Source organism: Rhipicephalus sanguineus, chromosome 1 (genome assembly GCF_013339695.2).
Source record: "Rhipicephalus sanguineus isolate Rsan-2018 chromosome 1, BIME_Rsan_1.4, whole genome shotgun sequence".
Taxonomy (NCBI): Eukaryota; Metazoa; Arthropoda; class Arachnida; order Ixodida; family Ixodidae; genus Rhipicephalus; species Rhipicephalus sanguineus.
In genome coordinates this window covers 51,682,277-51,708,876 of record NC_051176.1, presented here as the reverse complement: position 1 = coordinate 51,708,876, position 26,600 = coordinate 51,682,277, and positions in this window count along the sequence as shown.

The window sequence follows — 26,600 nt, the reverse complement described above, 5'->3', positions numbered from 1 at the left end:
AAATGCGCGCCTTCGCAGCGCAGCACATGTGAGACATCCTAACAACAATACAGCGGCACGGCACGACCAGCGCGGAGAGCCGCATGACATATCGCATGAGTTGAAGCAGACGAAATCGAAGACGGCGCCGCAAGCAGCACCACCGGGCGCCTTTCTGGATGCGTGAGAAAAAAAAAAAGCAAACAGTTACTCTCTGACACGATCGAAAGCTGCCTCAAGTGCGTAAAATACAATTTCAAGTAATCTATGTTTGCTTTTAAGCAAAATTAATCGTTTAACACTTATTTCGCCTCTATTGGTCCAACACTAGCTAAAAAATTCAAGGAACTTAGCCATGCACTTGGTCTCTCAGATTCAAATCCGAATTGTTTTGTCACGTATGACATTGACCTTGAGGAAATCAAATCTATTGTGTCAGGAATGCCAATGAATAAATCGGCTGGCCTAGATCGGATAACTGTAAGGCTTCTCAAAGAAAATTTAGATGTCGTCGGACCGGTTCTGTGTGGCCTATTTAACCATTTTGTGAGAGCAGCCATGTACCCTTCTTGTTAAAAAATTGCTAAAGTTATTCCCATACATAAAAGTGGCGATCACTCTCAGCCGTCAAACTACAGGCCAATCTCCGTTTTGAGCATACTTAACAATATCTTCGAAAAAGTTCTTGCCAATCGTTTCTATAAATTCCTGCGAAATATAACATGCTCACCCATCAGCAAAACGGATTTAGACCAAATTATTGTTCCTCTACCGCCGTTATGACCATTACTCAAGTTATAAACACAGTACTGAATGAAAATAAATTATAAACAGTTATCTTTCTGGACCTCAAAAAAGCCTTTGACACCGTAGACCACAGAATACTGCTGAGTAAATTACCACTATATGGTTTCCCTCGGACCATATTCCAACTTCTTTCAGATTACCTGATAGGTCGTCAACAAGCTGTATTAACCCCTTCAGGGTTTTCGCCGTACATGTACGGCAGAAGCTTCCTGGTACCAAAGGGTTTTCGTCGTACATGTACGGCATAGCGTTTATTTTTAAAACGCGCGCCTTTTTCGATCATTTCTCTTGTTTGGCCTATGCTTCCACACTTCGGGAATACGTGGAATTTTTTTCATGCGCCGATGTCTCTCCGTTGTATTTTTTTTTCGCTTCCCAAAACGGCGCGCCGCCTATCGCTTGCCCATCCGACCGCGTTCGCGGTGCAGCTGGTTTAAAGTGCGCGCCTTTTTCGATGATTTCTCTTGCTCGGCATGTGCTGCCACGCTTCGGGAATTCGTGTAATTTTTTTAATGCGCCAATGTCTCTCCGTCTTTTTTTGTTTTCTTTCCAAAGAGGCGCGGCGGCTTGTAGTCTCGCATCAGCACGCGCGCACGCGGTCCGGCTCGTTTCGGTTTCGTCCTTCGGGTGGTTTTCGCTTCTTGCGCCCGCAGAGCGGATGGCTGTTTGGTTTCTAATCTCTCAAAGGGTGACCGCTTGTTACTCTCTCATTTATTGCACCCCGGCGTGCGATTACATCTGTTTCCGTGCGGCGCTAAATTACACAAACGACGCTGCCGTGATTGCGTTTCCTGTTTTGGGGTCTCGGAAAAACTACGTCTTGTTGGCGATAAGACGAAGTATTAGTGTAGCTTTTTCACTCGTTTTGCTTTCCGGACGGGCGTAGAACCATAGTTTTCTTCCGTGCGCTCACTGACGCAGTTCGCTTACGCTATGGAAGCGCGCGCCGGTTGCGCTGCTGCCGGTGAGTCGAGCAGCGATTCTTCCGATGCGGACTATTCCCCAATTGCCGAATCAGAATCTGATTCAGTTGATTTCAGTTCGTCAGACGAGGAATTTTTGACGAGTTCAGACTCCGATGACGATCAAGGAGCGACATCTGAAACGCGTGCGCGGGGAGCCATGCTTCAAAGACTATCACACGCTGAAAAGTTTTTAGTGTTAGAGCACGAGCGTTTTTAACTGGAAACGTACTCTGGTGCGCTTATTTTTGTATGTTTGTGAGCTATGTTTAATACAATGCATAATGTTTATTCATAAAAAACTGTGAAGCTTTTTTTTTTTTGATTCTGCTTGATTTTACTACGAATAAACCATATGTATGTAACAACAAAACTGATTTTTTTGTCACTTTACGGTCACGAAAAAAAATGTTAGACAATTTTTTTCTTAAATAGAATCGTCTGAAGAATTTATTTCAGCAATAAAAAAATTACACATTTTTGGACTGGATTTCGCGAAAAAATTCGACCCTCAAAGGGTTAATCAATGATTTCCACTTCAGTACTGGTGTTCCCCAGGGCTCGGTGCTCGGACCATTGCTCTTCTCGTTGTATATTAATGACCTTCCGCAGATATTACAGCCTTCTAACATACTAGTGTATGCTGACGATACTTGTGTCATAGTAACAGGTAAAAATCTAAGTGATCTTGAATCGAAGTCCAATGTCGTATTGGAAAAGGTTGCTCATTGGTTATCGAATAATAAAATATCTATAAATACCGATAAGACTAAATGCATCACATTTCGCTCTAGGTTGAAATTCATCAATGCTAATGATATACAGATAAAAATTAACGATTCTGTGATCGAGCAAGTAACCACAATCAAATATCTTGGTGTCACTATAGATAACAACTTACATTGGCAGATGCAGATTCAGAATGTGTGTTCCAAATTAGACTCAGGGTGTCATGCACATACTCAGGCTCGTCAACATTTTAATACCACTATTCTACGAATACTTTATTTTGCTTGCATTCATTCTCACGTCTCATATTGCATTGAGTCTTGGGGCGGCACGTACACAACTTACCTGGACCCGGTTAAACGACTCCAAAAATGGCTGTAAGAATCATTACTCATTCTAAGTATAACGACCCCAGCAAACCTTTGTTTTCCCAATTACTTTATTGCCCTTCGACAAGCTATGGAAATTAAAACTAGCGAAATATGTACACACATTTATTAATTACAAGCACCCTTTTCATGTTTCGATGTTTTCCGCCCCTTCTCGTTCTACCAGACAACTAACCTTTAGTAAATGGAATATTCCGCGAACTAACAACGTATATGGTGAACGGCCTTTGCAGTTCGCTGGTATTAAAATCGGGAATGTTATCCCTTTGAAATAAAAATGTGTGCCAATTTCACTAAGGCACTAGAAAAACACTATTTAGAAGAATGTACTGAGTTTTAATGTCCTGTCTTATTTAGTCTGATGACTGTCTTAATTTTAGTATGTAAGTAGGTGTTTTTGTTTTCTTTTTTTTCGTTCTTTCCTTTGTTGTAACGGTTCTCTTTTTTTTACTCTTTGTGCGGTTATTTTATGTACTATAATGTTTCTTTGCCGATGCTTCATTGGATATTATATAACTTTCTTCGTTACACTCGTCCGAAGTGCCATTATAAAATGTTTCTTTGGGACCCAAACTAGCCTATGGCTATGGGTCCACGCAGTGTATGCAAACTTTCTGTAAAAAAATGTCAGTAATAAAATTCAATTCAATTCAATACTTGCGAGGATTTCTTGTCCTACCAGTAGATTGACCACATCGTGGTTGGGTGAAGCTAGCAGTCATTCTTTCACAGTTTTCAACATCAAATTAAAAATATAATACCTTTTTCATGGGGCAAAAGCATACTCGTGTCCGCCGATGTGACGAACGATCTTCTCATTTTCACCACTATCAGAAAAATTTTTCCGAGCCGTAGACAGTCCCTTTAAGAAACTCCTGCAAGGCATCGGCAACCTTCCCACCACTGTATCCAAGGGAACAAGACCCGAAAGAAAGTACGCTTTGGTGCATCGAAATGTATTCTAAGGAGCCTCAAGACGGCACCTAAAGTAATTTTGCGCAGCGTAGAGTATTACAGGAAATGAGATAATGTTGTGTTGTCTCTCATGGATTCCGCAAAAACAGCAATTAGGGGAAGCTAGCAGACGGGCTCTGTGTAAATAAAAATTTAGATATGGAGTCTGACAATGTAGTCTAGTGATTGCGACTTCAATTACTCGCGTTTGACATATCTTAATATTCCAGTGTTAAAATGGGCAGGACATGATGTTATACAATTACTCGCGTTTGACATATCTTAATATTCCAGTGATAAAATGGGCAGGACATGATGTTATACAACTTCTCTCAAGTCTCGAAACAAGGTAGCATGAAGGCTGGTGCTTTCCCACTGGGAAGAGTGGTGCGGTGATATTGATGGAGAACTCGATCCAATCAGCACTGCAGTGTGCCGCTAGCGTTGTTCCGGAGTTTCAGCTTCATCGTTCGCACTGCCCTGTCCGGTAACCTGTCTGATAAGGCGCGCTGTGAAAATGGTGAATTATATTTTTTTTCATGAAACGGCGCACTAGTGAGCTGTGGTCCATTGTCAGAAATCACGATTCGTGGCGGGTCAATATTACTAAACAATGTTTGTAATGCCTAGGCAGTCCGTCCCGCGCTGGTTAAATTCAGTCCACTTCGTGCGCGATTCGACGCGATGAGCAACATCTGTGCGTCAACCGAACCGGCATAGTTTATACGTGCCCCCTTGACCACTTTTCGTCCTTTTGCGACCACCGAAGAACCTTCTTGGCGGCTCACATGATGGTAAACTACACATACACATGGTACGCGTTTACAACACGTTCGATTATATCAAACATTGAGCGCGCCAATTTCTTCATTCCCGTTTTCCGTTGATGCGTGTTTTAAAGCATGCGTAGCACAGATATGCCGCGCGGCGACGAGAATTATTGCACAGGCAATGTTATTAGTCCACACAAGTTCGTTTTTTATTGCGATAGCGATTATATGGACTATACACTCTCGACGGGTTTCTACCAACGCCATCGCTGTCGCCGTCATTTTGCGTATAAAGTACAAATTGACATCACCCGCAGATCGTATGTTCTACAGGCGAGTGAAAGCGCGAGCGCTGGCGAAGAACGCGGCTGAATCTGCCCAGTGCTATCTGGGCAGATATCAGAAAACGGCTCGTATAGCCTTCAACGTGCTGTGCTCTCAGTGCTTCGCGTTAGGACAATAGAGTGCACGAAAATCGCTTCTCTCCCTGGAGCGGCCATATTAGCTTGAACAAGCGTTTTGTAGAGTTACGCGCGATCGGATCCGAAAGAGTTAGCTGCCAGCCTTACTTCGTAAAACATTACAATTTAATCTTCTTGCTATCGCATTCACTGCTTCGCCCTTGGGGTGAAAATGATTTTTTTTTAATTAACGGCGTAGGTCTGGATTTGATACCTACAATTTCTAAGGCCGCCCGTCGCAAATATAGGCAGCTACTTCTTTGACGGTGCTGCTTGCTTTTGTGTACGGGCCCAATCACTTGATGACATCGGCGTGCTGTCAAGTTACCCAGCGGAAAGTACGTACTCAGCCAACCTAAACGGATCGAAAAGGCCGATCAGTTTGCTTGTGCGGTGCTTGTGCGTTGTTGTTACGACGTTTGTTCTGAGAGGTTCATTGCTCATAGTAAATGTCGTACGAGCAACGAAATAACACCGTGATGCCTACGATTGCGAGTATGTTAGGTAGACTACCTGGCAAAAGCAGATTGAGTTTTTTCTTCATCATCTCCTTCACCTTTCTTTCATGCGTATTTCTTTCTTTATGTCTTTCTTTATGGCCCTTCCTCCTCCTTTGGCTCCCCCGAACTTTAACATCACTCCTCCTCACGCCCTCCTTTCCCTTATCTCCCTCGCCCACGTCCTCCTCACCCTTCTTCTCTTTCCTATCCCCTTGCTAAGTGTACTATCCAAGGCTTGGCCATGCTTTACCCTCTCCCATCCTCCTTATATTTATTTATTTTTATTCTTCCTCATCACCCTCAAATCACTCCGTCTCACCCTCACTTCTCCTTCCCACCCCCTTGCTATACTATATTGTGCATGGCCACGGCTGCTGGATAAAAAAATTGGCCGCATATCTGCGTGCTCCGCTGCAAATGCCGTGTGAAGACGATAGAGGAGGAGCTGTGTGAGATATGGACGCCATCTGGCACTTCGAATTTGCGCGAGGGATACAATTTATTATCCCAAGCAAAATAAAGATGACCAGATTCTTGAAATGGTAATTTAGTTTTCATGGAATCTTGTAGTAAGGAATATTTTCCGAATCTGTATTCAGTATCATAAGAGCTGCATCAGGCACAATGGCCATTACAGGACCATCTAGAGACCACCGCGCAAGAGAATCAGCCATCTCGTTTATAAATATGCCACTATGACCTGGTATCCATACCAACTGCACTGTGCATAAGGTTTTAGGGATTAATGAAGTGAAAGCATTCAGAATAGAAGACTCGGAAGGAGAAGCTCAAGTGAGAGATCTACATACGGACAGCAAATAAGTAATTACAACAACTGCTGAATCATTTACTGAAAGTTTTCGAAGGACTAAAATAATTGCTAGGAGCTCAGCTTCGAATAATAAGGGAGACGCAATGAGAATGACCAAGATAAGGCCTCTGAGAAAACGCCTACTCCCGCTTTCTAATCACACATGGATGCATCAGTAGCAATACAGTTATCAATTCCCAACTGAAGTAAACGATCTCTAACAAGCCTATCAAATATCTACAAGGTAGAAGTTTGGAATTAGACGAAAATATATCATGAAATTCAATTTTTGTTGTTGCCAATGAGTTATTCGAAATTGTGTCGCATATGTTAACATTTAAAGGTTCCAGCAGATCTTGGACAAACCAAACTTGGGGCTTATATACCCGAGACCAAGGTTTATTAAGAAATGACCTCGATTCAGAAACGAATACAAACTGTAATCGTCTTAGGGAACACGCGCAAATTTTTAAATATGTTTTGACGATAAGAATGCGGAAACTGCAAGCTAGTGTGGGGATTCGGGCTTCTTGATATAAAACACTGTTCGCAGCAAATTTCGGTACCCCTAGACAACAACAAAGAGCCTCTAGCCCTAAAAGAACCAGCGGATTAATTTTGTATGCTGGTACACGAGACAATAAAATGCGACCAAATTCTAAAATCGTATCAACATAATAAATCATAATTAAAATCATAATTGTCGAAAAATATCATAAATTCAAAGTAAATCACAATTTGCACCACAACCTCTATGTCGTCGTCGACTTTTTCGCAAGCGTAACCCATACCCTCGATAGTGCGGACATCGGAAAATAAAATCGCTTCTGATATGAAACTTTACAGTAAAATAACGAAGCAGTTAAAGGAATTCAGATAATCGTGGCGTGTATAATGTACCAGAAAACTAATAATTCCGCGGCTGACTTCGTCCTCTGTCTTTCTGGTCGTTCTTCCTTCCTTGTTCTTCATCTTCTTCTTCACAAGCTTCTACATACACAGTTGGAAGAATGGATGGATGGAAAAGCTTTATTGATTGTTCGGCAGATTAACGGCCCGAGCTCAGGTCTCCTATGTCGGGATGTCAAGGCCTTGGCTCTTCGCCGCTTCACTGGCCTGCTGGACATCCCAGAGGTGGTCGGCGTGCTAGGAGGTGCTCAGGGTGGTCTCCCACCTCGTGAAGAGAACATCGCGATCAATTCTTTAATCTTTAGCCTCGAATTCCCGGAACATATGCTTAAGCGTAGCTTCATGCTTCTGATGCACTGTCGGTGAACACGGACTAGAAAAAACGAGGAAAACAACACAGGGTGATGCGCATGACAAGCAACGCAGGGCAGGCACGTAGCGAGGATTTTTTTTCGGGGAGGGGGGGGGGGGGGCAAGGCTTAAGTATTCGAAAGTCTTTCCATGGCAAAAAGAAAAAAAAAGGTTTCCCTGGAATATACAAGACTGGACCAATATCGGGGGAGGGGGGCTGCCTCCCCCCTCCCCCCCCCCTTGGCTACCTGCCTGACACAGGGTGTCTACCGGCAGCGCATCACAAACATGGCGACGTACCAACTAGCCCCTATTGCCGCCTTATTAAGCGTAGCTGCGTCTGTTTGGTGTGATATATCTCACGGTATATTCGGTCGTGTAGCAGTTCATTAGGATAAGTGTTAGTTTGCAGCTGTCTCAGGTAACTGCTTGAGCTCTGCATAGATTATTATGAGGCGGCGAGTAGCACCGTCGGGACAAGTAGAACGCCTTGGTCACTTCGTTAATACAATGCTTTTTTTTTCCTGCAGTAAAGGAGAGGCGAGCTTGGTCACCTTTTTCGCCAGCGCTTTTACTTTTGTTTTTCTTTTTTTAAAGGGCAGCAATACAGAAGCCATAGCACAGCGACAGGATTGGCTGGCAAGTTAACTGGTACATTGAGTGGACTGATTGATGTAGTTAATGGGCCTTGGTTATTGTAGATAATGGGACTCATTGTAGTTATTGTAAGCCGTGTTATTAGAAGTTGGTGCATAATGATAATACAATGAGAACTAAGCGGAATTAAAGGAGATCAAAGGAGAATTAAGGACAACTGAAGAGAACTAAAGACGAACGACATGCGAACTTAAGTTAATTTCCGGTTATTCAAATATGACTTAAGGTGGATTAAGGCGAGTAAAAAATGAATCAGGATGAATTGAACACAAATAGAAGAATTCATACGAAAATAAAGTTGTTGTTGTTTTTTTTCGTCAGTCTGTGCTCCGATATCGATACAATTTACACTTTCTACATAATTGCGCAGTTGCATTTCATTCATGATGTTCAGAAGGCATCTCTGATGCGGTGCATAAATGCGCTGCTGTAAGTCTGCCGCCCTGGTGTGCTGAGGTTCAGCACGCCGTAGGTGGCAATTAAATGTGAACCAATGCGAAATAAGGTGAAATAATTCAGCAAGGGAATGCAATACAGTCGACTGAGTCCGTCAACGTAATTTCATGCGTGCCTCCTCGTGAAAGCATGGACTTTCGCCTGCGTCTTCCTCAGCGTTAGTTGAAGGGCCCGCAAATTTTCAATACATATTGCTGTCGGAGGTACCTATACGGCCCGAAATCGGAACAGTCTATTTTTAGCCGCTTCATGGTATGAGCACCAAATGTTCAAGCATCACTAATGCGGGTGTGCCTGGCTGCTGGCAGACACGTAACCTTGCGATATAATGGCAAACTTGAAACAAGCGTGGAAATAAAAAGATACAAGTGTAATGTCGTGTATTTCGACGGGCAACAAGCTCGGCTAGATGCGCATAGCAGTGGTCGAGGCTGATGCGGAAAGCGCGGTTGAGTGTAGAATTAAGCACCGGGGAAGAATGGTCGCAGGCCCAACGGGTGTCGTATTTGACATTGAGTTATCTCGCGGAAAATTCTGCGCCGGAAATAAATGGTCACCCTTTAAGGTCGGTATTCGCAAACTAACCTCGTGCTTACCTCTCGTTTTCTTTACCATATTATTTTGCCGATAGCATGCTTCTTCAAGAAATATGACGCCAGTAGCCGCAAACCAACCTCAGTTATCCTTTGCGCCGCTCAGTGTTTATATGCACTTCACGCACGTTAAGGGCACAAAAATGACAGGGACAGTGAAAGATAAGGTTGGCTTGTAAACACAGGCCTAAATATCACATTAAAACAACATAAAATTACATTAGATAGACACGCTGTAACCAGTCATTAAATCGGGTGAATGAGGCATCGCAAACAACTTGGTCATGCTGCGCGTGCTGCGAATTTAATTAGATGGAAGCAAACCAATGAACGAAATTTGATTTTCAATGGTTCCTTTAAACAATCGCTTTTTAAAATTTTTTTTCACACGTCAGCATCATAAACTGTGTGTATGTCTGCTTTTTTTTTTATCTCACTAAAAATCCCCACTTGATAGTCTAGTGATACTCACGTCCAATCTGAAAAACCTCGAAGAAATTAGCGTGACGTATATACAGCCACGGGAATCGGAGCCGCGTAGGCCACAGCAATGGGGCGAACAGTCGCCGTGCAACGCGCCAAGCCTAAGCTGGTGTATACGCGGAACTTGTGCTTGCACACATTCTATCTTCTGTAATCAAGCACGGCACATCATGCTTGTGAAATCTGGAAAGCCTGTCACGAACGTAGGCTGTAAAAGAAAGGTTCCTGCGGCCGACGCACGGAGCGTTAATACATGAATACATGTCTCGTTACATAAGTGCAAAGTAATGTAGGGCATGTACAAGGCCAATAAATCGTGCCGTATGAAGTAAAGAAAGCGCTGACTGGCACACTTGCCCGATACAAGCGCCCCCACACGGGCACACCAGATACGCCCACCACGCCGCACAGCGTTGGTTCCCAACTTTTTTTTTTTGAAGCACGCATGTAAGTCTACAATTAAAAAGAAACTTAAGCACGTGCGATTGAAGATCCGTCATTGAAGTCACTATCACATAGAATGTGTTGGTCGCAGCCACGAACAGCAAAAAATGGCACTTCAGCAAGGAACAATGTCACAGGTAATAAGAACAAAACCCCGATATGATTATGAGGCACGCCGTAGTCATTAGCTGTATAGGGGCTGTACGTGACGCTTGTATAGGGTCTTTTTCATGAGTGATTTAAAGCGCTGGCGTGGCTCTGTGGTAGAATACTGTACTGCTAAATAGAATGGCTGGTTTCGAATTCGATTACGTCTGGAGCCGATTCTTTCGCGTCCATCGGGATCCTTCGCTCATCGACAACGCCGTCGACGCCTGCACCAGATTTTCTGAAACAGGGGCTCCTTAACGCCATCGCTATTCACGCTATCGCTCCTTAAAGGGACACTAAAGAGGGAAACAATTTTTCGTGGATTAATAAATTACAATTTCACAATACCGAAAACACAACTCTTATCGCGAGAAGACGCTTGGTAAGCGAGAAAACACACGAAACGAAAATGCGGGTAGCGACGCCACCTTGAAATTCACACACAAAACGCCATGACGATTTTCTACTAGTTCATACGTAGTTTATAAAGGGTAAAAATGAAGTACCTTGTCCTCTGAAGGAGCCGTAGACTTAACACACCAAGTTTTAGGAAATTCTATTACGCCAATATACCCCGAAATACGAGAAATGCACCTTGAAATCCGTGACGTCACGTGCGGAGATTTCGGTGCGAGATTTTTTACTTTGACTTTCTCCTCTATTAATCAACATATGATGGCGAAATCAACGACATTGGAGATCTCAAATTATAATCTATCAATCTAATCGCATTCATCGTTTGACTTTAGTGTCCCTTTAACTCTATTGATATAGACTGTGAATCAACTGTGTCGCATACCCGTGTGCCGCGGACCGTGTTATGCGGGCATGTGCCACACGTGACTGGTGGAAAGCCTTTCATGACGTACGCGTCATGCAAGGGAAGTTATTCATGCCATGACCTGTGAATCGCGTTCGTCATACACTCATATCCTCCTATGCCAGTTTTGTGATATACCAAGGTAAAGAGCCCGTGACACCAAAATTGAGATCTCGAGACGTTTGTGTTGTTTGGTTCTCCTGTTTACGTGGGAACTTATGACCGAATATTAAGGGCGAACGCTGCCTTTAAAACATTTTAATTTGGTTGAAAAGTAGGCATGAGTGCTCATCTAAGTTTGCAGTACCTCGCGACATCGTCACTGGTACGACGTAGGTCGGGAACTCCGTGTGACTTTAAAAAGAGCAAAGCGAGCATTGTCGACGTCATAGAAGATTTGCGGGGTGCACACAATACCACGACTGGCACCCGACGACGGCCATTGTTCCTCGACCATCTCGCTCTGCTGTCGGGCTGCTCTCAAGGTGGTTCAGGCTGCTTATGCGAGGAATGCTTTTCCTTTCTGTGAGAGGACACGCTCTTTACGTTTAGCAAATGCTTAACAGGCTTAACTCATACCGAAGCTCTTACATCGTCTCATTCTTTACCGCGCTCGGGCCCCGATTTCAAAACTGCGCCTTCAACGTCACCAAAGATTGAGCGCACGTGATCTTAGGTGCTCCCCCACTGTGGGGCGCAAGTTTCTTATAATTTTAGGCTGGCATTTCGAAGTGGCGCTAAAATTGGTCACAATTAATGACGCTATCATTATTTACGAGAGTAAATACGATACTTTAGAGTGTTAGCGATTCAATTTCGGGATAACCAGACACAAAGCTGCAAATTGCAGTAAAGAAGTCGCAAACAAAAATTTCCCTCTCATGGGTCCTTTAAGGAGACGACCTTTAGAGCGCCAAGACGTCAGCGGCTAGAGATGGAGATAGATAGAAACGGTCAATGCGCCTCCGCTTCGCTAAGAAATTTAAAAAACACCAGACTGCCTTCGTGAGCTGTTCCACCGAAGTTATTGAATTCCTCCTTCCTCTTTTAATGTGCATGTCGGGGAAACCGAACGACGTTTGAACGACTGATTACGTGAGCGTGCTCAAAACTAAAAAAGAAAGAAGATAAGTAGGCGCACTTGTAATTCAACATTGTTCAAATTAACTTCTAAATTTTAAACTACGATTTCTTGGCCAATACCCCGGAGTGGGTATGTGGCAAAGTGCTCAAGAAAAAAGGAACAAATAAACAAGCACTTGGTTGTCCCTACCGCATCTTCTGGCCGTGAGCCACGGTTTCGGGACCCGTACGCTCTTTGCGAAAGCGAAACAACAGCGGCCTATGTGGCCCTCGAGCCCTATTTTCATTCGAAAGAACCAACAGCACTGTGTCAGTGAACGGTCTGTGACTTTGTACATTGGGCGGAAATGTGGTTTATGGGTTCAAGGGATATGACCTACATATTCTGAGTTTCCCATACTGACTTCAATGACGTGGGTGCAATCACGCATGCTTAACTTTCTGTTTAAATACGGACATTCGTGCGAGGGAAAGTGGGCTGGAAGTGAGTGTCATGTGTGGTGGACGGCGCTTCATTTTCCAGGGAGTGCTATCAAGCAGGCGAACAGAAATTTCTTTCAGTCAAACATGTTTTCAATAGCGAAGCTGTTTAAACCGGCTGTAAAAACTTTGGTGTGTACAGTGCGTACAAAAAATTATCATCATCATGAACGGGAATGTGCCACAGCAATTGGGGGAATCACACTATACGCACCGCTGGTCCACTACAAATGAAGAAGGCAATCAGACGGGCGCCACACACCAATTAACATTTCTAGACAGACGTAACCAGTAATTAAGAAAGGGTTTGTCGTATGTCGCTAACGTTAACGGAAAACTCAATGCACTCGTTCAGCGGATTTGAGCCTTAAGCATGCAAGGTAAATGCTAAGTTATTCGGGCGAACTAAAGTGCGCTTAGAACGCAATCAGACCACAATGACAAATCAAGCAGCATTTGTAGCTTTTATTGAAGATGAAACAAGGCGGGCATCGAGCAGTAACTTGTGGACATCAGTCCGCACGCGACTAGATGAGCCACTTTCTGGTTCTGGGACGATGCCTGGTGTCACAAAGTGGAGACGATGCGCTTTTCTTCTGCTGTATTGGCCTCAATCGATGGTCCACTGGATTGTCCACTCATCGATGGTCCACTCTTCGACCCCGACGACTGCGTCTCAACACACCGACTGGCACTGTCCTCCTGCGCCTGCTTCATACCCTCGCGCTTGTCGACACCCCGAGTCCGTCTACGTTGACGGCAGAAGTGGCTTACCGAGAGATCCTTGTAGGCGTTCCACTGCTTAGTGAAACGCTCCTTCTGGGAGCGGGTGCATGGCGGTGAGTAAGGACAGTGCCCCGTGTCGCCTCAAGTGCTTGTACCTCGTTCGATGGCGAGGCTGCACCAGCAGCTGGCCCACCTTGTTCACTGGCCATTGTAGAAGCCATGGCTTTGTCCAGCGTACCAGGTCGGCAGAGGTTCTCCGCGATCTCGGCTGGCGGCGTAGATGGAGATCCTCAATAGGTCATTTGCACGTGACGGTCTACCTCGTCGTCTACTTCTTCGAGCACGCAACCTACCGTCGATAGTCAGGTTATCGAAAAAGAAAATTACTTGCACGAAATACGAAGCTCTAGCAAGAAATACCGAGGCGGTTATAGGAATGGGTATAATTAAGGCTTAAATATCATAAAACGCACCAAACAACGAAATATACTGTATCTGACTTCTGCTTCTTCTTCTGCTTTCACTTCGGGGCAGGATCCTATATGTATTGTATGGTATGATGAACTTTATTCGGGTCCTGAAGATCAACCCTAAATTGACGCAGGCGGCTCCCACGTTGGGACAGTAAGGTTCAACCTTACCGTCATATCGTGGGCCTTCTGGATTCTGGATTCTGGATATATATTGTGAATAGTTATTTTTGGCCGGCTGCAGTAATGGAGAGACATGCTTTCCGCTGCAGTGGGGAGGCAGAAAATTAGGTGGGCGGATCAGACTACGGATATACCAAGTTAAATGACCCCTGACACCAAAATCTAGATCTCGAGATATTTGTTTTATTCTCCGGTTTACGTGGGAATGTATAGCCGATTATTAGGGGCAAACGTTGCCCTTAAGATATTTTAATTTGGCTGTAAAGTAGGCGTGAGTGCTCGTCTAAGTTTGCAGTCCCTGCGACATCGTCACTGGTACGACGTAGGTCGGCAACTCCGTATGACTTTACAAGATCAAGGCGAGTATTGTCGGCGTCACAGAACATTTGCGGGGCGCACACAATACCACGACTGGCACCCGACGACGGCTATTGTTCCTCGCCCATCTCGCTCTGCTGTCGGGTTGCTCTCAAGGTGGTTCTGGCTGCTTATGCGAGGAATGCTTTTCTTTCCTCTTACAGGGTGCGCTCTTGTCGTTTAGCCAATGCTTAACAGGCTTAACTCATACCAAAGCCCCCACAGCGTTTCATTCTTTACTGCGCTCGGGCCCCGATTGGAAACGTGCGCTTTCAACGTCACCAAAGATCGAGCGCACTCGATCTTAGGCGCTCCCCCACGGTGAGGCCCAAGTTTCTTATAATTTTAGGCGGGCGTTTCGAAGTGCCGCTAAAATTGGTGACAATTAAGGACGCTATCATTGCAATAATAAATACGATACTTTAGAGTATTTCCAATTGAATTTCGGGATTACCAGACACAAAGCTACAAATTGCAGTAAAAAAGACACTAACAAAAATTTAACTCTCATGAATCCTTTAAGGAGCCGACCACGAGAGCGCGAAGACGTGAGCGGCTAGAGATGGAGATAGATAGAAACGGTCAATGCGCCTTCGCTTCGCTAAGAAGTTTAAGAAACACCAGACGGCCTTCGTGAGCCGTTCCAATGATGTTATTGAATTGCACCTTCCTCTGGTAATATGCATGTCGGGGAAACCGAACGACGTTTGAACGACTGATTACGTGAGCGAGCTCAAAACTAAACAAGAAAGAAGATAAGCAGGCGCACTTATGATTCAACATTGTTCAAATTAACTTCTAAATTTTAAACTACGATTGCTTGGCCAATCCCCCGGAATGGGTATGTGCCAAAGTGCTCAAGGAAAAACGAACAAATAAACAAGCACTTCGTTGTCCCTACCGCATCTTCTGGCCGTGAGCCACGGTTTCGGGACCCGTACGCTCTTTGCGAAAGCGAAACAACAGCGGCCCGTGTGGCCCTCGAGCCCTATTTTCATTCGAAAGAACCAGAAGCACTTTCTCAGTGAACGGTCTGTGACTTTGTTCTTTGGGCGGAAATGTGGTTTGTGGGTTCAAGGGATATCACCTACATATTCTGAGTTTCCCATACTGACTTCACTGACGCGGGTTCAATCACGCATGCTTAACTTTCTGTTTAAATACGGACATTCGTGCGAGGGAATGTGAGCTGTAAGTGAATGTCATGCGTGGTGGACGGCGTTTCATTTTCCAGGGAGTTCTATCAAGCAGGGGAACAGAAATTTCTTTCAGTCAAAGATGTTTTTAAGAATGAAGCTGTTTAAACCGGTCGTAAAAATTTTGGTGTGTACAGTGCGTACAAAAATTATCATCATCATGAACTGGTATGTGCCACAGAAATTGAGGAATCACACTATACTCACCGCTGGTCCACTAAAAGTGAAGAAGGCAATCAGACGGGCGCCACACACCAATTAAGATTTCTAGACAGACGTAACCAGTAATTAAGAAAAGCTTTACTAAACCGTCGGGACTAACCCTGTGATTAACCCAGCTGAAGCACCTGTACGGAGTGCTTCAGCATTACGTACAACGACTAAATACTAGGGAACAGGAAAGGCAACTGCGGCTGAAATAAGACACCGAAGCGATGGAAGCCCTACGTGAACGACGCCGTGCCCGTAGGTTTACGGGAGGTGCGAACGATCGGTTTCAGCTCGAGTTTCTGTCTCTGAAGATTGAACATCGGTGTCGTGTATGTGACTGTCTGTGGCCCGGACATCTCCGCGCTGAGAAACAACCGAGAAACCACCTAGCATCACCTAGCTGGAGCCTAGCAACAACCTAGAAGCAGCCTAGAAACAACCTAGCTTCACCTAGATGAAGCCTAGCAACAACCTAGAAGCAACCTAGAAACAACCTAGCATCACCTAGATGAAGCATAGCAACAACCTAGAAGCAACCTAGAAACAACCTAGCATCACCTAGATGAAGCCTAGCAACAACCTAGAAGCAACCAGATTAGACTTCAGAATCGTCCAGCTTCGCCGTTTCAACCCTTGCGCGACTTAGTGCAAGCTTTGCCATTGTTAAGGACATACCACAGCCAGTGACAACACCCATTAGCATACAGCTGGTGATTAGCAGCTAACAGAGAGAGAGAGAGAGAAAAGAACATTTATTCGTGCAAGGATAAGATATCTTCCTCGTAGGCTGGAGCACTTAGTTCAGGGTCCCATTGGTTCGCACCCCTCCACGTGCCCGCTGGATCAGCCGACGCTGCTCCTGCTGCTCTGAGCTGGTCAGCGCAGTCTCCCAGGAGGACTGCGATGATGAAGGAACAGGGGAGTAGCCCTGTGGGTGTGGACACATTCCCATGTGCAATGATGATATGTGGGCTTCGCTCCCCATCTCCCCAGTTGGGGCAGTATGAGGGATATCGCTTGGGGTGGAAGAGATGATGTAGGAAAATGCAGGTAATGAATTATTCTGAAGCTGCCGCCACGCCAGAGCTTCCTCTCGGTTGAGTGATTTGTGTGGTGGTAGGAAGTACATCCGGCTTTGTCTGTAATGTTCTAGCGTTTCATTGTAGTTCAACGGTTCTGTTCGTGCGTCGTCTGGGTTGGACAGCTCCGCCGATAGCGCTCGGTTTTTGAGCTCTGGAGCTACTGAGAAAATAATCGGAAAAGGTCATCAGTTGCTTTCCTTTCAGATGTTCGTGCTATTGCGTTTTTGTTACGACGTTTCCTCTGAGCAGTTCAGTGCTAAAAGAAAACGTCGTACGAACCATGCAATAAGGCCGTAATACTTGCAATTGTGAGTGCATTGGTTATGTGCTCGAAAATATTGAGGCCATCCTTGCAAAGTATATATCCGCAACCATCGACAGGGTCAGCGCCTGTGTTGTCGTATGTCGCTGACGTTAACGGAAAAGTCAACGCACTCGTTCAGCCCATTTGAGCCTTAAGCATGCAAGGTCAATGTTAAGTTATTTGGCCGTACTAAAGTGCGCTTAGATCGCAGTCAGACCGCAATGACAAATCAAGCAGCATTTGTGGCTTTTACTGAAGATAAAACAAGGGGCGCATCGAGCGGTGACTTGTGGTCATCAGTCCGCACGCCACTAGACGAGCCACTTTCTGGTTCTCGGACCATGCCTGGTGTCACAAAGTGGAGAAGCCGTGCTTTTCTTCTGCTGTACTGGCCTCAATCGATGAAGAACTGGATTCGTCATCGTGGATTCTCTTCGACCCCGACGTCTGCGTCTCAACACCCCGACTGGCACTGTCCTCCTGCACCTGCTTGGGACCCTCGCTCTTGTCGACACCCCGAGTCCGTCTGCGTTGACGGCAGAAGTGGTTTCCCGACAGATCCTTGTAGGCGTTCCACTGCTTAGTGAAACGCTCCTTCTGGGAACGGGTGCATGGCGGTGAGTAAGGACAGTGCCCCTTGTCGCCTCAAGTGCTTGTACCTCGTTCGATGGCGAGGCTGCACCAGCAGCTGGCCCACTTTGTTCACTGGCCGTTGTAGAAGCCATGGCTTTTGTCACGCGTACCACGTCGGCAGAAGTTCTCCGCGATGTCGGTTTGCGGCGTAGATGGAGATCCTCAATAGGTCATTTGCACGTGACGGTCTACCTCGTCGTCTACTTCTTCGAGCACGCAACCTACCATCGATAGTCAGGTTATCGAAAAATAAAATTACTTGCACGAAATAGGAAGCTCTAGCAAAAAATGCCGAAGCAGTTATAGGAATGGGTATAATTGAGGCTTAAATATCATAAAACGCACCAAACAACCAATTATACCGTATCTGATTTCTGCTTCTTCTGCTGCTTTCGCTTCAGCGCAGGCTCCTATATGTATTGTGAATAATCGCGGGGAAAATTACAACGCGTTCTTTTTTTTCTGTCCAACTGCAGTAATGGAGAGGCAGTAATGGAGCAAGCGCGCATTCTAAAAGAGTTTCAAAAGACCAACGCTACGCGCACAGACGTTAATTCCTTGGCAGCACGGTTGAGGTCTCTACCGAGTAGCGAAGCGTGGCTAGCGAATGAGAAGGCGATAGAAACGGATCCCGATCTCACTACCACGTTCTGCTCTTGAAGTTGAAGCTCAAGCGTCCTCCATGTTTTGTTTAGATCAGTGATTGCGAAATAGGATGCTGAAGTGTATTATACTTTCAAAAAAAGTAAGCCACCCCTGTTGGAAATATATAGAAGCCCATTAGCGGCAACGCATTAAGTGAACGCGAAAGAATATTTGCCCACTAAAATAATAACTCTCACAAGTTCAACAAATAGGTAAGGAACTTCGAATAAGTAGAATCACGAAACTGAGTGCTGTTTCTCCATGTAAAATTCACCTAATGTCACTGCAAGTATCTCAGGTATACACTATGGCGCCTCGCCCCTAAAATCTTTCCCCCAGATGATTTTGTGGCCTTCAACAGTTCTGAGCAGGTATAACGCGAAATGCGACTGCAAGTAGCAGCCATTCGTGCCAGATGTGCAACATTCGCCAGCCTCACTTTCAACCCCCTGCTCACTTTCAACCTGCTACAACATTCGCCAGCCTCAGTTTCAATTCCTGTTGCAACGTTCATATCTCAGAAGTCCCATCTTTATTTTTACAATTCCTAGCACTACACTTATAGCAAAGGAAATGATCAACGAATTAGTCACCCGCCACAGTGGTCTAGTGGTCATGGTGCTCGACTTTTGACCCAAAGGTCGCGGGATCTAATCCCGGCCGCGGCGGCCGCATTTTCGATGGAAGCGAAAACGCTTGAGGCCCGTGTGCTTAGATTTAGGTGCACGTTAAAGAGCACCAGGTGATCGAAATTTCCGGAACCCTCCACTACGGCGTCCCTCATCGTGGTGTTGGGACGTTAAACACCGACAGTTATTAAAGAATTAGGCTTCCATCACATAAACGTGCGACACTATGCACCGTATGCAGGCCCAGCAAACGATAACCAGAGGTGAGGGTGTGAACAAGTGCGCTAGGAATCATCACCCTGCTCAGGAAACGTTTCTTTTAGACATTTATTCACAGCACGAAGGAAGAATAGCGAGAACGCGATCACACATCACAGCGAAACAATGGTAGCACATTCTTCACACTGTTCGGGCCGAACGCTCGAAAACGTTCCTCCTCCTCATAAGCCCGTACCACGAGGACACCGCTTTTTCATCCCCGTTTTCTACATCCGGTTCCTTTTTTTGTCCATCAGTAGATTATGCTACAGGTTCATCCTCGCGATCGCTCCCAAAGGTCGGCATGCTTAATCTCTCACGGTCGATAAAGTCTTTTGGCACATCCCGGTAAAGACCGCCTTCGGCTAAGACCTTCTTGCTGCGAGTGGACTTGCGCCTTGCAGGGAGGTCGCGATATGCGGCCCATTGTGCAGCAAAACGCTGGCGCTGGGACCTAGTGCATGGCGGAGAGTATGCTGCCTTGAGCTTTGGTGGCTTCGTAGTACCGTGAGATGGTCCTCCTTCCTCAGTGGCGTTGCAGGAGTGCGAGGCTTGGTCACGGAGAACACCTTGGGCGACAGATTCCATGATTTGGTAGTAGGAGTACTCCCTGGAAACCGTGGCACACACCCACGTTGGGCAGGGGGGAGGGGGGGGGGGGTTGACCAAGAACCGACTAGTTTTCTAAGTTCTTAGATTATAAGTAAGATTTTGTCAATTTAAAGATTAAAGAATTAAAATGAAACAAAATTGAAAATATTAAGAATAGATGCATAGTTGCGATGGATGAAATAAAAATGTCTGAACGACGACGAAGGTGCGGCACCGGGCGCGTGCAGTTTGGAGCCAGCTCCGCGCATGAGGCCAGCCAATCAGCTGATGATCTGTGCGGGTCTGTAGAGGTGGTGTGCCACGATTGGGTCCACGTGTGGAGGATACGTGGCTATATGCTTGGTAACTGGGCACGAGCAGAAGCAGCGGCAGACGCAAAACAGCGGGCCGAAGTGTCGGACGCCGGTGATCCAGGTTCCAGCCAGGGAACGCGGCCATGCGTGCTGCTGCCGCCCAACCACCACCTGAGGCGGCGTTGCCCGCACGAGTACTACATCTCGGAGCGTGGCCTGGCCTGCTGTTCTACCCCTTGCCGAGAGCGTCGCGGATCCTGCGAGGCATCTCCACGGTCAGCTGTTCAGCACAGCAACGTGCGTGGCCTGGCTAATGGTCACGGCTGCGCCGACCATAGCGACTCGAGTGCAAGCTGCGCTGACCATCCCTGCATGGAGCATCGCGTCTCCGATGCGGGTTGACTGCTCTCGTAGTCGGAACCACGCTGTCAGGCTCCATCCTCGCCGCAGCGTCGCACTTCAAGACGCGCACCACTGCACATCGCCATTCACCCACCTCCTGCCCGTGCACCTCAGTATCCGCCGTGCCGACCATCGCACCTTGAGGTCCCCGAACTTTGTTTCTTGAACTCGCATTCATTGTTTTTCTAGTGCTGATTAGATTGTCTCTGTGTTCCTCCTTTTCCTTAACGCTTTTGGCTAGTTGTTCTTTGTTGGGTCATAAACGCAGTGTGTGTTTTACCACGTCGTCCCCGCGTCCTATTTCCTCTTAGCACGGCACGCACAACAAGCGTGACAATAGTTCACATGTTTCTTTACAATAGGAAAGTACGGATATAAGTAATGAAGCGGAGAATTTTAACCAAAAAATAAAGCAATTTGGAAAAGCAGAAAAACAGGAGTAAAAATTGATTCTACAACCTAAATCTCTTTGAACCTTTAAGGGACTGTCTATCGTCCTTTATCGCTTTTCTATTTTGTAGCACAATAGAAAGCGTACCGTCTGAAGTGTCCAACCTTGCAGCGGTTTCTCTGGAAAGTGAGTAGAAATTATTAAAACAGAATTTTCTATCTGCGTTCGGTTTTCTTCTATTGGGGTGCAACATGCCCGCAACACTGGTTGGTGGACGCGATGACGATTTTAGTGCCGGTAAAAATTAAAACCGAAAGCACATGTGATTTCTGTAGGATTACTTTATTTGCGCTGAGCGCTACTGTAATTAATGTAACAGTCGTTTTCAGCGCGATAGCGGTTAAATGAAGCCTTGTTATACCATTACAGAACACTTGTTTTGCTGTCATCGCAGTCTATGCGTTTATTTTAGCACTGCGCCGCAATCCAAGCCAAGTCGATTCATCAAAAAGAGACAATAAATGCGCGCCTTCGCAGCGCAGCATATGTGAGATATCCTAACAACAATACAGCGGCACGGCACGACCAGCGCGGAGAGCCGCATGGCATAGCGCATGAGTTGAAGCAGACGAAATCGAAGACGGCGCCGCAAGCAGCGCCACCGGGCGTCTTTCTGGATGCGTGAGGAAAAAAACAAGCAGTTACTCTCTGATACGACCGAAAGCTGCCTCAAGTGCGTAAAATACAATTTCAAGTTATCCATGTTTGCTTTTAAGCAAAATGAGTGTAAGCAAAGGAATCGTGTAACACTTACTTCGCCTCCATGGTCCAACACTAGCTAAAAATTCAAGGAACCCAGCCATTAACTTGGTCTCTCAGATTCCAATCCGATTCTTTTGTCATGTATGACATTGATCTTGAGGAAATCAAATCTATTGTATCAGGAATGCCAATGAATAAATCGGCTGGCCTTGATGGGGTAAATGTAATGCTTTTCAAAGAAAATTTAAACGTCCTCGGACCGGTTCTGTGTCGCCTATTTAAATATTTTGTGAGAGCAGCCATGTACCATTCTCGTTTAAAAATTGCTAAAGTTATTCCGATACATATAATTGGCGATCACTCTCAACCGTCAAACTGCAGGCCAACCTCCGTTTTGAGCATAATTAACAATATCTTCGAAAAAATTCTTGCCAATCGTTTCTATAAATTCCTGCGAAATATAACATGCTCTTCCATCAGCAACAGGGATTTAGACCAAATTATTCTTCCTCAACCACCGTTATGACCCTTACTCAAGTTATAAACACAGCATTGAATGAAAATAAATTAGTAACAGTTATCTTTCTGGACCTCAAAAAAGGCTTTGACACCGTAGACCACAGAATACTGCTAAGTAAATTACCACATTATGGTTTCCCTCGGACCATATTCCAACTTTTTTCACATTACCTGATAGGTCGTCAACAAGGTGTATTAATCAATGATTTCATGTCTTCTATGAGCCACTTCAGTACCGGTGTTCCCCAGGGCTCGGTGCTCAGACCATTGCTCTTCTCGTTGTATATTAATGACCTTCGCGGATATTACAGCCTTCTAACATACTGGTGTATGCTGACGATACTTGTGTCATAGTAACAGGTAAAAGTCTAAGTGATCTTCAATCGAAGTCCAATGTCGTATTGGAAAAGGTTGCTCATTGTTTATCGAATAATAAGCTATCTATAAATACCGATAACACTAATGCATCACATTTCGCTCTAGGTTGAAATTCATCAATGCTAATGATATACAGATAAAAATTAAAGATTCTGTGATCGAGCAGTAACCACAACAAATATCTTGGTGTCACTATAGACAACAACTTACATTGCAGATGCAGATTCAGAATGTGTGTTCCAAATTAGCCTCAGGGTGTCATGCACTTACTCAGGCTCGTCAACATTTTAATACCACTCTCTACGAATACTTTATTATGCTTTCATTCATTGCCACATCTCATATTGCATTGAGTCTTGGGGTGTGACGTACACAACTTACCTGGACCCGGTTAGACGACTCCAAAAATGGCTGTAAGAATCATTACTCATTCCAAGTATAAGGACCCCAGCAAACCTTTGTTTTCCCATTTACTTATATTGCCCTTCCACAAGCTATGGAAATTAAAACTAGCGAAATATGTACACACATTTATTAATTACAAGCACCCTTTTCATGTTTCGATGTTTTCCGCCCCTTCTCGTTCTACCAGACAACTAACCTTTAGTAAATGGAATATTCCGCGAACTAACAACGTATATGGTGAACGGCCTTTGCAGTTCGCTGGTATTAAAATCTGGAATGTTATTCCTTTTGAAATAAAAATGTGTGCTAATTTCACTAAGGCACTAGAAAAACACTATTTAGAAGAATGTACTGAGTTTTAATGTCCTGTCATATTTAGTCTGATGACTGTCTTAATTTTAGTATGTAAGTAGGTGTTTTTGTTTTCTTTTTTTTCGTTCTTTCCTTTGTTGTAACGGTTCTCATCTTTTTTTACTCTTTGTGCGGTTATTTTATGTACTGTAATGTTTCTTTGCCGATGCTTCATTGGATATTACATAACTTTCTTAGTTACACTCGTCCGAAGTGCCATTATAAAATGTTTCTTTGGGACCCAAACTAGCCTATGGCTATGGGTCCACGCAGTGTATGCAAACTTTCTGTAAAAAAATGTGAGTAATAAAATTCAATTCAATTCAATTCAATACCTGCGAGGATTTCTTGTCCAACCAGTAGATTGACCACATCGTGGTTGCGTGACGCTAGCAGTCATTCCTTCACAGTTTTCAACATCAAATTAAAAATATAATACCTTTTTCATGGGGCAAAAGCGTACTCGTTGCCGCCGATGTGACGAACGATCTTCTCATGTTCACCACTATCAGAAACATTTTTCCGAGCGGTAGACAGTCCCTTTAAGAAACTCCTGCAAGGCATCGGCAACCTTCCCACCTCTGTATCCAAGGGAACAAGACCGGAAAGAAAGTACGCTTTGGTGCATCGAAATGTATTCTAAGGAGTCTGAAGACGGCACCTAAAGTAATTTTGCGAGGGTAGAGTATTACAGGAAATGAGATAATGTTGTGTTGTCTCTCATGGATTCCACAAAAACAGCAATTAGGGGAAGCTAGCAGACTGGCTCTGTGTAAATAAAAATTTAGATATGGAGTCTGACAACGTGGTCTAGTGATTGCGACTTCAATTGCTCGCGTTTAAAATATATTACTATGCCAGTGATAAAATGTGCAGGACATGATGTTACACATTTTCTCTCGAGTCTCGAAACAAGGTAGCATGAAGGCTGGTGCTTTCCCACTGGGAAGAGTGGTGCGGTGATATTGATGGAGAACTCGATCCAATCAGCATTGCAGTGTGCCGCTAGCGTTCTTGCGGAGTTTCAGCTTGATCGTTTGCACTGCCCTGTCCGCTAACCTGTCTGATCAGCCGCGCTGTGAAAATGGTGAATTACATTTTCTTTCATGAACGAGTGAAACGGCGCACTAGTGAGCTGTGGTCCATTGTCAGAAATCCCGATTCGTGGCGGGTCAATATTAATAAACAATGTTGTAATGCCTAGGCAGTCCGTCCCGCGCTGGTTAAATTCAGTCCACTTCGTGCGCGACTCGACGCGATGAGCAACATCTGTGCGTCAACCGAACCGGCATAGTTTATTACGTGCCCCCTTGACCACTTTTCGTCCGTTTGCAACCACCGAATAACCCTCTTGGCGGCTCACATGATGATAAACTACACATACACATGGTACGCGTTTACAACACGTTCGATTATATCAAAGATTGAGCGCGCCAATTTCTTCATTCCCGTTTTCCGTTGATGCATGTTTAAAAGCATGCACGATATGCTGCGCGGCGACGAGAATTATTGATCGATGGCCTCAAACAGGCAATGTTATTACTCCACACAAGTTCGTTTTTTATTGCGATAGCGATTATATGGACTATACACTCTCGACGGGTTTCTACCAACGCCATCGCTGTCGCCGTCATTTTGCGTATAAAGTACAAATTGACATCACCCGCAGATCGTATGTTCTACAGGCGAGTGAAAGCGCGAGCGCTGGCGAAGAACGCGGCTGAATCTGCCCAGTGCTATCTGGGCAGATATCAGAAAACGGCTCGTATAGCCTTCAACGTGCTGTGCTGTCAGTGCTTCGTGTTAAGACGATAGTGCACGAAAATCGCTTCTCTCCCTGGAGCGGCCGTATTCCTTTGAACAAGCGTTTTGTAGAGTTACGCGCGGTCGGATCCAAAAGAGTTAGCTGCCAGCCTTACTTCGTAAAACATTACAATTTAATCTTCTTGCTATCGCATTCACTGCTTCGCCCTTGGGGTGAAAATGATTTTTTTTTAATTAACGGACGTAGGTCTGGATTTGATACCTACAATTTATAAGGCCGGCCGTCGCAAATATAGGCAGCTACTTGTTTGACGGTGCTGTCTGCTTGTGTATGGGCCCAATCACTTGATGACATCGGCGTGGTGTCAAGTTAAACAGCGGAAAGTACGTACTCCAGCCAACCTAAACGGATCGAAAAGGCCGATCAGTTTGCTTGTGCGGTGCTTGTGCGTTGTTGTTACGACGTTTGTTATGAGAGGTTCATGCTCTTTGTAATGTCGAACGAGCACGAAATAACACCGTGATGCCTGCGACTGCGAGTATGTTAGGTAAAGACTACCTGGCAAAAGCAGATATGTTAGGTAAAGACTACCTGGCAAAGCAGATTGAGTTTTTCTTCATTATCTTCTTCACCTTTCTTTCATGCGTATTCTTTCTTCTGTCTTTCTTATGGCCCTTCCTCCCCTTTCGCTCCCCGAACTTTAACATCACTCCTCCTCACGCCCTCCTTTCCCTTATCTCCCTCACCCACGTCCTCCTCACCCTTCTTCTCTTTCCTATCCCTTTGCTAAGTGTACTATCCAAGGCTTGGCCATGCTTTACCCTCTCCCATCCTCCTTATATTTATTTATTTTTATTCTTCCTCAACACCCTCAAATCACTCCGTCTCAACCCTCACTTCTCCTTCCCACCCCCTTGCTATACTATATTGTGCAGGCCACGGCTGCTGGATAAAAAAATTGGCCGCGTATCTGCGTGCTCCGCTGCAAATGCCGTGTGAAGACGATAGAGGAGGAGCTGTGTGAGATATGGACGCCATCTGGCACTTCGAATTTGCGCGAGGGATACAGTTTTTATCCCAAGCAAAATAAAGATGACCAGATTCGAAATGCTAATTTAGTTTTCATGGATCTTGTAGTAAGGAATATTTTCGGATCTGTATTCAGTATCATAAGAGCTGCATCAGGCACATAGCTATTACAGGACCATCTAGAGACCACCGCGCAAGAGAATCAGCCATCT